Raw genomic sequence first — 13,946 nt, forward strand, 5'->3', positions numbered from 1 at the left:
TCCCGTGGCTCCAGGGCCTGCCTGTGCTGGCTGAGTGGTGCCCGGCTGTGTAGAAGGGTATCATACTGAAGGGGTGAAGGTTTTGCCAGATAAACCCCGCCCTGCTTTCTGAAAAGGTACTGGAAGAGCAAGGAGGCAGCCCTGTCTCTCTATGTTTCGTGCTAGCATTCCCCAGCTGAGCTACTTGGTTCCTGTCACACAGAACATTTCTTCATAGTGCATACATAGTAACAATATGTGTGTGTTCACATACATCTTTCTCCTGCTTTCATCTTCCAAGGACCTTATGTGGCAGATGGAGTGGAAGTCCAGACTGGCAGATCCCCGGGCTCACCATGAGCTTGAGGAAAGGGTAGCGGGAAAAGACAGTAAAGAAAGAAAAGGCTATATTGTCATTTAAAAGCAGGTATTTCAATGCTGTGCCACAGACTCATAGTGATACAGGCAAAGCATCGGCTCTATAGAGGCACCTGCTGGCTGAGAGAAACACATGAAACAACCCCACCCCCCCACATCTCCCCCCCAAAAAAATCTTTGCTTTCGTTAGATCTTAGACCTGTTCCTCCCTTTGTTTATTTTTTAAAGATTTTGTGTCACCCCTTGGTGCAGTATGTGGGGATGGTGCCTTGGTCACACTGATCCTGAGGCAGGCTGGGAGATGAGTGACAGGTCTGCCTGAGCAAGGAGCAGCTCCCATCTGGCCCCTCCACTGCCCCAGCTGCAGGTCACGCCCCACACCCCTTGTACCCACAGCCTTCCATCTGGGCGAGGGTAGAAATCCAGCCCAGTTGAAAGCCTGAAGGAGAATATAAACCCTTTCTCCTCAGTGATCACGTTCCTACAGCAGAGTGGTGGGTGTTGTTCAAACATTGCAAAATAATCTCTTTTCCTTTGCTTTTTCTGTAATTTTTTTCACAAATTGTTGCAGAAGGTTTCTGAAGAAACAAATACTCATCCAAAATAAATAGAGTTCCCCATATTTAGGATACAATTGCCAAAAATGCCTTCCAAGAGACAAGGAGAATTCAACCTCCCCCAGGAAAAAGAGGGGATATTTCACTAACTGAAGGTAAAGCGCATTTAAAGTTCCCAGAGGCAGGAACCACTACGACTCCGTCCCAGTTCACTGTGAACAGTTCCGTCTTTATGCCAGGCCTCTGCACTTCAGACCAACGCAAGCAGATTAACTCACTCAATCCTTTTATTTGGTGGAAGGTCTTAGGTGCCTTTTCCCCTCGTGCTAGATGAGTGTTCTATGAATGAAGGTAGCTCTACTGCAAATAATTTCCAATTCTAACACTTCTCTGGATGGACAAAACCCCTCCAGCTGCTGCTTTGAGGGAAGCCCCTCACAGAAACCCCACAGAAAACATTAAATCCATGAGTGGCAAGGGTCAGCCTTATCCCTGTAGAGCTACAATGTACTGTAAATAATGTACAGAACCCAGCTTCTAAAATTACCACTACAGGATTGCTCATCTCGTTTTATATTTCATCTGGATCCTGTGATCTTCCCACCTGCCAACATCCTGTTACCAGGAGAGCAGTGTATGCGAAGTTTGTGCAAATGGTCATGTACTTGCTGAATTCTGGCACCAGCAAGGACATTCATGTGCCTTCCATGTTAACTTTACACCATAATAAATACTGACATTGCTATAGAATCTGCAGTGTTCGTGCTAAGCTCTGCTCACCAAAAAAGCAAATCTATCTGTGTCCCAGCTAGGCTTCTTTATTAGCCCTGTTACACTTCCATGTCCATGGCCCCTGAGACAGAAAGCATCAACAGGCAGGATTTTAAATATGGAATACCTAAAAGCACGATCCCCATGTTTAGGAACTCAATGAAAGATGTGTGATTTGCAAAGAGGCAGGGCAATGGCTTATTTGGAGCTGTGAGACGCTGAAAACTTTTAAGAATAACTTAGGACTTCATCTTGCAGATTGAACTCAGTCAATGATTTGGCATTGACTTCAAAGGGCATAAGATCAAGCCTTATTTAGGGGCTCAAAATACAAAATTAGGAGCCTAAATTTAGGCATCCATATTTTAATACCTTGACCTGTGTTAGTAATACCCTTCATCTAATCCCTCTATTTAAGCCAAAAAGAGACGAGTGTCAATAACTTTTTAGTGACTTGCTTAAGAGAACCTGTGGCAAGAAACACATTGCCCGCACTTCGTTTATTTTTAATCCCCTCTCTCAGATCCCCAAAATAACAGCCGGAGCAATGTTAGTGGAGGAGCTCAGACTCACTTTGAAATTGGAACAGGAAATGTGAGAAATGTGGACATCAAAAAACAAATTAAACAAAACAATATTTTCTTAGTATTCCATCTTGTGGGCAAGTCCAGGGGGATAATCCAAATTAGGAGAGAAGTCAGAGAAACAAAGAGTAATTTTAAGCATTTTAGTGCCAGAGCTATTTCTTAACACACAGCTCACTCACTGATTTCAAATTTAGTCCCTCAGCGCAGAGCATGGAGGACAGAACAAGAAAAATCAACATTTTGGTATGGCCTTCTAGCAGATACGGAAAAAAGGCCAGAATGGAGTTAACTCTTGGGAGAAGCAGCCAGGTGAAACAATCCTAAACATCCTGAGGTATTTCAGGTGTTTCTTTCTCTGTAAGAAATCACGGGGACACAAGATGCACTAACCCAGCTGTGGCCAAATTGGCTGCAATGGTCACAAAATGGTAATCAATTAACTGCATGAGTCTTGTGATTATTTTTGTGTTGGTTGCTCTAACAGGGAAGGGAGCAGCTGTAGGTATAACAAAAGGTTGCTCCTCTGAGATGCTTTGCCGACGCTCCCTCTGCTGTGATGTAAATAGAATACATGTGATGGGTAAGGGCAGCGCTCAGCTCGGATCTGCAAGCATTAGAGATGCCCATGCACCACCCACTGGCAGTTTCACTTACCTCTGTCACTCAGGAGTTTCCCAAAGATCTTCAGCTCCTGGAAAGAGAGAAAAATGTTCATGAATGCACAGCACCGTCACTCATTCCATCCTCCTGGGTTGATTTTTTCCCTGGACACCTTCCCATAGTCAATAATCACATCATGTTATGAGGAGTTGCATCCTTTTCCTTACTCTTTGCCTCCTGTCACTGACTGGATCTTTGTATCATCCTTTTGCAGTAAGCAGGAGAGGCAGTGCCAAGTGAGTGGAGGTAACAGGACAGGTCCTCAACCGCCAGCAGCATTGTTTTAACTTCAACACAGAGATCAAGAAACACAAAACAGCTCTTCCTGCCAAAACGATATGTAATGTCAGCTTAAGGGTACAATCATCTTGAGCCTGACTTAGATTTCCCTGGCTAATAGATCTGGTACGAGTACACACACAGTTTTTGTGATAGTACTTCACCTTACACTTACATCACATTCCCTGGAGAAGTATCTGATGGGGCAGCCTTACTTATTTAATCATTTTCTGTAGGGGAGAATTCATTTGGGCTCATTTATTATCATTTGTTCTGGAGCTCATATTTTGCATTCTGAGCATAAGAAGTGGGTGTTATTCATGGCTATGGGTCTAAGAACCAAATGCTAATTTCAGGAAAACTGTTCTATTGTCTAAGGTTGATGACTTGATGTTTGTCCCAGGTGCTAGACACATGTTGCTTGCTGAAGGAGATACGGCTCAATCTCAGATTTCGACATTTTGGTAACTACCAAACAAAAATAAAACTAAACTCAAGTATGCTTATCCCTCCCCTGCAAATCAAGTGCCATTTAGCAATATTGACTTGAACAATAAATAAATCTATTCAACAATCAAATCAGAACCACCTCAGTGAGGCACCAAATGAGTACAATAACAGAGACACAGAAGTTGGACAGTCCTCTGCATATACAGTCCTCTGCAAAGACAAGCAAACAGGACTTCAGTCCAGAGGAACCCACAGAGGACCTATTCTGCATTCCAGGGGCCTCAAAGTCCCCCCAGCACCTCTCACCACACTTCAGAGCTGAAGCAAAGGCCAAATACCACAAACATAATTCACCACAGAGAGAGAAGAGAGCAAGGCTCTCTCCAAAGTCCTGGCAGTGGCAGGCTCTGGTTTGCACCAGCGCCCCACACAACTATCGCCACAACTAGCACCAAGGAGAAAGGTAGCAAACCCCAACCAGTGGTGTTGGGTGTTCGATCTGATCCAGAAAGAACTCCCTCCTGCCCATAGATCTGACAGTCAGAATCAATTCTGGGGACATGGGGACAGGATCACGAGCACACCTTGCCACAGGTCATGTCTTTTCTCTGGCCTCTCACTCTCCAGTGCTCCCCTAGAAGGAAGAAGCCACAGAAGGCCTTCCACACAGGCATGGTGTCAACAAGTGCTGACCCAACCTCCTCTCATCTGCTTGGTGAGACCTAAAAGTCCCTCTACAATGAAACATAGGGCATGTGTGGAGGTATAACTTCCCTGGAGTGAAAAGCTAGAGGGCAGCTGCTGGCTATTTGTGGTTCCCTATCCCAGGGTACCAGAGGGACGTGAAATGTATATGTACCAAAACAATACCCACGCCTCTTCCCCAGTAATTAGGGCCTGAGGTAGGGAATCTCCCCAAACACCACTTCCCCACAGGTGACTGTAGACCTCCTTGCACCATTTCCTCCTTCCACCCCCTTTCCCACAAGTAATATGTGATCATCCCATTTTCATCTCTACAAATGACCTGGGACCTGATCTCTTCAGGAAATCCTGCCTACTCAATTGTGTGGGCTAGAAACCCCAACCAAAGGATGCTCCAATAAAATCTGCAGCTGGATGCCAGTTAAATTTTCATACTTAGGCTAGATTATTATCTGATGTGTAAACCACAAACCATATATACAATTGCAAGGCTTCCATCTCAGAGGTATATTAGTGTCTGGCTCTATACACTAAAAACATGCAATTTTTAAAAAATAACAGACCCTACAAATTGTTTTGGATAAATGGAATTTATCAATTCCATTTACACAAGATTGTATTTCAGTTTTGTGAGGATCTTAAGTAGAACATATTGAATACAGTTCAGTGAGCAATTTCATGAAAGCATGTTGGGTTGGTCAAAGCAGGGGAGTTTTCTGAAATTCCTTCTGCCTTTGGACTCCGCAGATGCCCACACACCTTGGTGGCTGTCTGCCCAGAACCTTCACATCCCAAAAAAGGTTGGGCAGTACCCCAACTAATTAAAAATCAAAATAAGGGCAAATAGTCTATTAGAAGGCTCCTAAATTCTCCAGCTCTCAGTCTCCTGGGGGAGCTCTTCTCAGCTCTGGAACTGAAATGCAGGGTGTACAGGTGTACAGCATTTCTTGAGACAAGAAGCTGAGAGAGAACCTTCCTCATCCTTGGGCCTTGCTAATTATAATTTCCCAAATTCTTTTTTCCTCTTAGCATTTCAAAACTGAGTTCTGAAGCCAAATCTTGGAGGAAGGAACTTTGGTCTGAAACAGCTTTAACTTGAGACAACAATTCACTAGTGTCAGTTCTGGGAAAACTTCACTGACACCAGTAGGACAAAATGTAGCTGAGGCTTAGAATGCCTGAGATGTCAGAAAGGCCTCCTTTCTTACAAGTACAATATTCATAAATAAAACTACTTTTGAAGAAGATTGGCAAAATCTGAATTGGGTAATAGGTTTTCTGATGTCACCAATTCACAGAAAGGTCAATATTAAAAGCCCAAATGATTTAAAACAAAAACCATGGAGACATCTACTCGTACAAATGCCATCCATCAACAAAATTAAGTTCAAACACATGATCAGTTTCATCATTTCCAGCTTATTTTCTGCTCATCTGAAAAGAAGTGATTTTTCTGGAATTAAACTATAGGTCAAAGAGCATAGCTTTTGACATCTATAATTTGATAGAGAAGTTGCTTTTCAGTATTATCTGTATTCTCAAATATACAGTATTAACTCTTTTAAAGGCCAATGGACAGAGGAAGGGATGTGAGTTTGTAAATCACCAGTGAATCTAAAATATTGTCTCTATCCAGATAGCTGAAAACACAGTGCAGGCTTACCCCCTCCCCTTCCTGGACATTTCACAAGTGTTGAGTTATGGGTGGACAAGCATCCATCTGTACTTTTGTCACAGGACAGCACAGGACCAAGAGGCCAGTGCTCCAAACCTGCATAGGGCAGTGCTCTCTTGTCATTGCAATGTGAGGCAGCAGCAGCAGTCATGAAAGAGCAAGCACTTCCCTAGCACAGGAAAAATCCATAGTCCTTGCTCCAAAACCATTTGCTATGAAGCACCTAACAGTTTGTCTTTGCTGAAAGTGACTCCTAAACCAGCTCTTACAGGAATGCATTTATATGTGGAGAGCCCCTGTCCCAAGCCAACCAGCTTGCCCATTCAAGAGAAGCAGGCCAGTTAGAATAAAGTTTCCCTCACCCTTTACAAACAGCAGCATGCTGTTTCTTTCCATCTCCTTTTCTCATTTACACTCTCAGAAGCTGCAAAAGCACCAAAACACCCTCTCTACCCTAAACTAAATAAATGTTTAAATCACTTTACCTTTTAATGCTCACGACCCTGAAGCTTGGATGGCAAAAAGCCATCCTGCCCATCCAAAATACCTTTATGCCACAGCTAGAGTTGTGTGCCATTAGTTCTGGGAAGGTTCATTTTTGTGTCTCCCAGTGCCATGCGCAGTGCTGTTCTGGGGCCCCAGGACACACCTGACACTGGGACAAGACAACTGTTCTCTGAGGCAACATCCCAGGTACAGTCACTGGCCGGGGACCAGGGCTGTCAGCAAAACAACTTTTGCTTTACTCAACATCAGCCCAGTTAGCTGAACTAACATGAGCTGAATTCCGTTTTCAAAGAAAATGATTGCACAAACCAGTGCTATCTGGGAAAACAAATAATTAAGCAAACGAAGCCAGGCAGGAAACTCAGTGCAAGAATAAGTGTGTTTCATGGCGCACCATGCCTAGCTAGCTAGCCTGGCTCTGGAGACCAGCAGTCCTGTCTCTGACACATCTTCTCACTCTCCTCTTTGCACACTGACACATTTCACTGCACTACACTTGGGGAGTTTGCTTTGATCTTTTGTGGTTCTCAGCAGAAGGACCCTGCAGTGGGGAATCGCTCCAGCTGCAAAGCTCTGCTGAAGCACCATTTGGGCCTGTGATTTATCTGGCCTTCTCTGCTTGAGAGAAAGGCGGCTTTAAAGTCCTTGAGGGGAAGAGGTGAATTCTAGAAGAGAAATAACTTGTTCCGTACTTCAGTTCTTTCCCTGTTGAACATACCTGCTGTGCATGTACCCTTGTTCCTTCCCTTTCTGAGCTGAAGAGAGGTCTGAGCACACATGACTGGGCTAAGCAGAGTGCATGATGAGAGGCTGATGCAGAGCTTGCTAGAGGAGGTGCTGGTAGAAGGTCTGCAGTTCTTCACCCGTGGGGGAAAACGGTGCCTGGAGAATTCCATGGAAAGAGGACAACCTTTCAGTTCACTATGCACCTTTGATGCAATAGGAGACACTGAGAAGCCCAAGGGCTACCATCTTGAAGAGTGAAGTGGTTGCCAAGGGAGTTGCCTTCTTTAAGAACATGCATTCTTGACCCAGGTGCAGGCCATGTGCAGGCTGGCCTCACTGCTGGACAGCATCCGGTGTGACAGAGAGCTGAGGCTGGTGGCTGGGGGCTCATGCCAGGTTTCAGTCAAAAGCACTTGCTTTTCATTTTGTTCCAGACCGAGCAGTGTAAATGAAAAAACTGCATCAGCCAGTGCCAATATCATCCAGTCAAAAGTTTGGCAAATTAGTACAAGTCAAAATTCATTAAGCAGCTGCTGAGGTTGTCTGGGCTGGCTGCATTTTTCTCCAACAATGTGCACATTTGCTTCAGAGAGCAGCTATTGGGTCAGCTACCTGTTCTCCCACAACCAGGACTCATTCTGGCAAGAGGAGGCCTGAGAGGGCCATGCTGGTACTGCTCTCCTGATGTCCCACCTCTGTATCTGGGCATCTGGAGAATGAAGGCCTCTGATGGGGACATCACTAAGGCAGGCTCCCAGTGCAGGAGTGATCTCCTCCCCTGGAGGCAGAAACCAGACAAGAATCAGGATGTGGGCCACATGGATGTCCCCGAACCCTGATGGACAACAGGTAGATGGAGGCACCCAAGCACACAGCTGGAGCCAGCCAGCACAGCAACTCTGTGCCTTCTTTCAGAAGATGGGCTGTGCTCTGTCCTTGTAGACACTTTAGGGACAGTCACCTGCTGGCAAACAGAAAAAAACTGTCCAGGGTGGTTTATGGCTGGCTGCTTCTGTCCTGAAGGCACCAAAGCATGTCCAGCTCCAAAGCACTGCAGGATTAAGACCAAAACAGTCACCTGCATCCCAGAAGATTGGTACATATTTTACTCTGACCACCACTGGTCATGCCTAGGCTAACATGGAAGGTGACCCCACAAGAGTTGCGCACATCTCTGCTGGCAGAACAGAGGTAGAGTGGGATAGAAAGGGTCAGGATGGACCTTCCAAAATACTTTCCTCTGGAGGAGATTCATTCCCTATTAGTATTCTGCACTAGAGCAAGAACTAGTAACACCAGAACTGAAAATTAATTATTGATTAGTTAAGACTGAAACGAGCGTGACTCAATGTGATTTGTTACAGGCAAACAGAATAAAGTCCAAACTGCTCATATACAAACCTGAAGGTTTAAAAAGGCCAGTTTTCAAAGTGGAAAACAGTTCAGCTTTGAGTTAAATAAGATGGGAGAGAAACACAAACAGAAAAAATGGAATAGTTAGGAAACTAAATATTTTTATTAGTGCTGAAATATCATAATTGAGAAAGGGGTGGTTTGGAGGGAAAATAAAGCAATAATTAAATATGTAGATGTTGGTCTCTGTATGGATTTGTATATATGTAGATATGGGGGGAAGAGAGAAACTAGTAGCAATAATTAATGTCATTTAATTGATTGTAACTGGATAAAATTGACATGGGGAGAAAAAGCACATGAAGGTATCTGTGAATAGGAGATTTAATGGTAGTAAGACTGCTTTTTTAAGCAGAGTAAAACCAAAGGATATAAAAAATAGTTCTAGACAATTACTTTGGGATACTACTGGTGAAACAATTATCTTATAATGATACAGGGAACAGCTGTAGTCAACAAATATGGCTGTTAGGAGTTTGGACTGTGATGACATATATTTTCTTCCCAAAAGAGACTGTTGTGTTTTTTACAAATGTAACAGAAACAAAAGAAACCTGAAGGCAGTGATTTAGATTGAACACACACAAACACCCCAATTTGTAAAGCACTAAAAAGTGTGTTAGGAGAAAGTTCTGAGGGGCTTTGATAAGTTTGGGAAAACAGATTTCATATGCCTAGAAATAGGGTGGCACTGTACCAACATAACCATTAATAAATCGGGAATGTTGGGTGGCACTGCAGCAAAATACCCAGAGACCTGGTGAGGCCTCAATTCCTGAGCTTTTCAGTTAGGAAGAACTAATTCAAGGGGACAGTATAATTTGCATCAGTGTGTCTAGATACACAGAAAATGGACCAACTTGGTATGATGACAGCTTTTATCAGTGAGATTATAAGTTTGCTTTACAGAGGTAAAAGGGTTGTTGTAATTTATTTAACTTCTTCAGGCCATTTTAGTTCATGTCATAGAATGAGGGAAAATATGTACGAATCTTATTAAAAGGATTAAGAAGTGGATAACTAGTAGGTCTTGGGAAGTGATGCTGTAGGAGAAGAGTCACTGATAGTTGGTGCTTTTGGCCCACCTCATTCAAATCTAACTCAAAAATGTGTACAAAATGATTCCTATTGAAGTCTGAAGATAGTGTAAAGATGGAATTATTAAGTGGATGTCTTTGGTGCAGAACAATACAAATTGCATGGGCTCATGCAAATATGATGCATTTTAATGCAGAAGTGTATGACTCAGCTGTACCAGAAAGGAGGACTCCTCCTGCCAGAAAGGGATTTCTACCCAAGCAAGCCAGAACTCTGAAGAGGACTTGGAGGCCATGGAAGTATCTGCCAGAGTGAAATACAGTGTCAAGGGTAATAGGATCCTGGGCTGCAAAACAGGAACTATTAAACAGGAAAAGGGAGGTTGCATTATGCCAGCCTTTAGTGCCAAGAAAACTGCTGCTGGGATCATGGCATGGGCAGGGAGGAGTCGGGAGGGTGCTGAGAAGAGCCAGAGGATGACTGCAGCACTGAAAAAGATGCCATGGAGAAGGGTTGCCATGATGTAGCCTGTTTTTGGATGAAAGAGAAGGTCATGGGTGATTTGGTAATGGCATATAAGAGTTTTCTACTGGAGACAGGAGTGCAACAACAAGGTTCTCCTTGGTTTACCAGTTACAAATATTGAAAAAGCCAATGGGAGGAGACAATGCAAGGAAATATTGAAGATTAGAAATTAGGCAAAAATACAACTGAGGACAATTACAAGAAGCTCTAGTGGACTTTCTGAAAACTGGAAGCCTTTCTAGACAGCTTTCTAGAAAGGAGCATGTTTGTCTATAAGTGAAACAGGGACAAACTCAGGAAGTTTCTTTGTCAGGTGTTATACAAATCAGATGAGATGGTCACCAGAGTCCCTTCTGACCTATGCTTGTTGATCTATTGTAGAAGTTGTATTCTGTAGCTGTATTTGTTGCTTGCTCTGATTGCAATAGGGATTCACACCTACTTGCTGGTCAGTCAGTGCTGTTCCTTTGCATCCAGTAGCAATTCCCTTCCTGACAGCCTCTTTTCCTTCTTCACTGCTGTCACCAGAAGCTGTGACATCGCCTTCCCTCTTGCTTTCCACAAGGTTCAAACTCTCACAGGCCACTCCTGGCTCCCCATCGCTCCATTCCTGTCCTGCCGTCCCCAGGTCTCCACATTCCTCCAGCCCTACTCCTTCTGTTCAATCCCAAGGGATGTCTCTGGAAGAAGACCCTGCAACCCCTGGGAAGATGCCCGCGTCTCTCTCCAGCTCCTGCGAGCAGCTGTGAGCTGCCTCTCGCTCGAGTCACGGGTGGCTAAAGACACCTTCTGAGCAGGTAAAGCAGCTCCCGGGACCAGCAGCTTGCCCAGGTCATGCTGCAGCGTTATGGGAGAGCGGGGAAGGGACGCGGGGCAGACAGGCTGGGGTGTCAGGCCGGGCATTCACCCCTCGCAGGGTGTTTGGAGCGTTCCTTGCCCGAGGAGCGGAGCTGCCTCTCCGCGCTGCGCACACTCCCCCCTGCTGGCGGCAGCGGCCGGGAGCGCGCAGCAGCCTGACCCATCGCCGGCTCCATCCGCGCCTTCTGCTCCCCATTCTGAGGGCAACAGGTCACAGGGACATCCACTCCCTGCCTTGCAGGTATGTGGGGTTAAATGTCTCTCACCCACGTGTTTCGACAGGGCATGGGTTTCAGTCTGGATGAGGGGAACAATGAGGAGTGCCCCTTTTCAGCTGATGCTACAAATTGAAAATGCCCGTGAAAACACAGGCACCTGAGCCAAGGGAGTCTCTGCCTGCAAATGCCACCATAGGAAAGGCCTGACAGCACCAAAGGAGGCCCATTGGGCAGGTGTGTGAACAGGAATATCATTAACACCTTGCATCACTCATAGCTGGAAGTGCAATCCCATTACCTGTGCCCTCGGACAGGATGGTCATAACCCCAGCAGAAAGAGATTGCTAAAAATTAACTTATTAGCATAGCTGTTGTTGTTGTTATTCCCGAGAAGCTAGATAGAGGACTCAAAGGAATGGCCTGTCCCCTCCTGACAGCCATCCTCTGAAGACAGGACTTTTCTGCTGAAGATAGGGATTAAGGAGAAAAATGAGTAAAGATTTCCGTTTCTGAGATAGCTGGTAATAATTAACATGCAGCTAATGGAGGGGCATGTTAGTTGAGCTTTCCAGGGAATGTATTCTAGCTGAAAGAAGATAGAAAAATTCCAGAGTGAAATGCAACTGGCCTTGCACCTCATATTTCCTGTGGTCCCCAGATCCCATCAGGCCATTAGAAGGCCTGATCCTGAGCACACTGAAGCTACTCTGAGCATTTTGTTTGTGTGTAGAGAACTTTGTGGCAAGGCTGCTAAACTCCAGAGATGAAAAACAGGATTATTACGCCAGCTGGAGAAACCTGAGGCTTGAGAAACCCATGGGATAACCCCATCTCTCTGGCAATATCTTTCTGCCACAATAAGACTGTAACTCTTGCTGAAGTTCCCCCTCTACCCCAAGTGACTCTCTCTTTCAGAATTTGGTTCATGAGGAAAAATGCATCCCAGGCTTTGGCACAAAAGGACCCTGGTATGCCTACCAACACGACAGGCCAGTGTGTGACCTGCTCTGTGGGCTGCACATCTCCACACAACCACTCTGAATAAAGCAGTAAGGGAGCATAGACCTTGCTGTAAAAGGGACAGAACAGCCCCACCAGCAACAGGTTAAGCTTTTAGTCTGTCTCTGAACCTATCTGGGAAGGAATCCAGCACTGATTTCCTCTGTGGTAGAACATTTCTCACACTGTTTACCCACAAAACACTACCAGTTTTCAAGCAGGGAAGTGAAGAGCAACTTTTCCAAACAACTGGGACTAGGCACATTTATATACAAAGAGTAAAAAACACCACCAGTTTGTGTTATTGTTTACTATTGCATATGCAGCAGGAATAGCTCAAGATACTTTAAGAAAAAATAGTCATACAAACGTATAGATTCTAGTGTATTTATGAGTGAGGAAGGACAGATAAGGTGGTGTAGGAAGGAAAGAAAATGAGAAATTTTGCCTAAGGCAGTTGAGAGGTTGAGGAAGACATGAATTTGAATGAGAAAGTTTTGAACATCAGATAATCTCCAAAGAATATTAGTATTTTTCCTCTCCTTCATAAACACAGAACAGGAGAAGGGGAAAAAACATGCTGAAATCGTAACTCACATTACAGCATATAAAAAAAAGTCTCACTCCATGCAATTACTTGCAGCTCTGTACAGGCAAAGACTCACATGGGAGAGGGGACTGAAGGACCATGAGTAATCACAAACCCCAATCTCCAGTAATTCCCATCCAACCTTTAAACAAAAAGTCCTCACAATTTGCCAGCCATAAGCATAATTCTATTGTCCTTGCTCCTGGGTCCCTTGGCTCACAGTTGCAAGAGCACTCAAGCAGAACGCCAGGTTATAATTGTGATAGCTGGTGGAGACAAAGAGAAAGTCCACCAGGGAAAGATAAATATTGTTCTATAAAGATCACCAACCAAATCTACTCAAATTCCAGAAGATAAGAATTGTAAATAATTTCCTGCTCAAAGTGGCCAGCCCTGGCCTCTTCTGCAACCTCTTGTTCCCATGAAGCTAACATTTTTGAATAATATTTTTTTTAAAAAATTACCCAAAACTAAAGCAGTTTTCCTCTGGGTAAAACTTCTGTCCCTAATTTAGCCAATGTTGGCTTTAGGCCATCAGACTTTTTTCTTCTCTAGTGGGTCATACAGTGCATTTGGAGAAATCTATATCTGAAATGCTCACCCATTTTATTTTAAACAAAACACAGTTTGTATCCACCTACAAAAGATATAAGTATTCAGTAAGTAAAAGTTACCCATTCATCTTACCAAAGTGAAAACTTATTCAGATGTCCCTGAAGAACAAAATTGCAATAAATGAATTTTGAAGTAAACTTTAAGGGCTGATGAAACACTTTGACTGCAAATATGCAGAATCACTCTCTGGAAAAGTTATCCAGTGGACTCCTGCACTTTCAGACTCTCTCTCAAACTCCAATAGTTGGAAGTTTATAACTCTGGTGTTATTTTCAAGTGTTTCCAAGACCCTTTTTGTTTGGTAATGTATTCTCTTCAGTTAAAGAAAATAATTTGCAAGAGCTGCTTTCTGGCTCTTCCGGTTCAGCAGAGCAGCTGCAGAAGTGATTTTCCTCCTAAGAAGACCTGTAAACTCTC

Source organism: Melozone crissalis, unplaced genomic scaffold, assembly GCF_028551555.1.
Source record: "Melozone crissalis strain CALT ecotype California unplaced genomic scaffold, PUWL_Pcris_2 ptg000027l_1, whole genome shotgun sequence".
NCBI classification, from domain to species: Eukaryota; Metazoa; Chordata; class Aves; order Passeriformes; family Passerellidae; genus Melozone; species Melozone crissalis.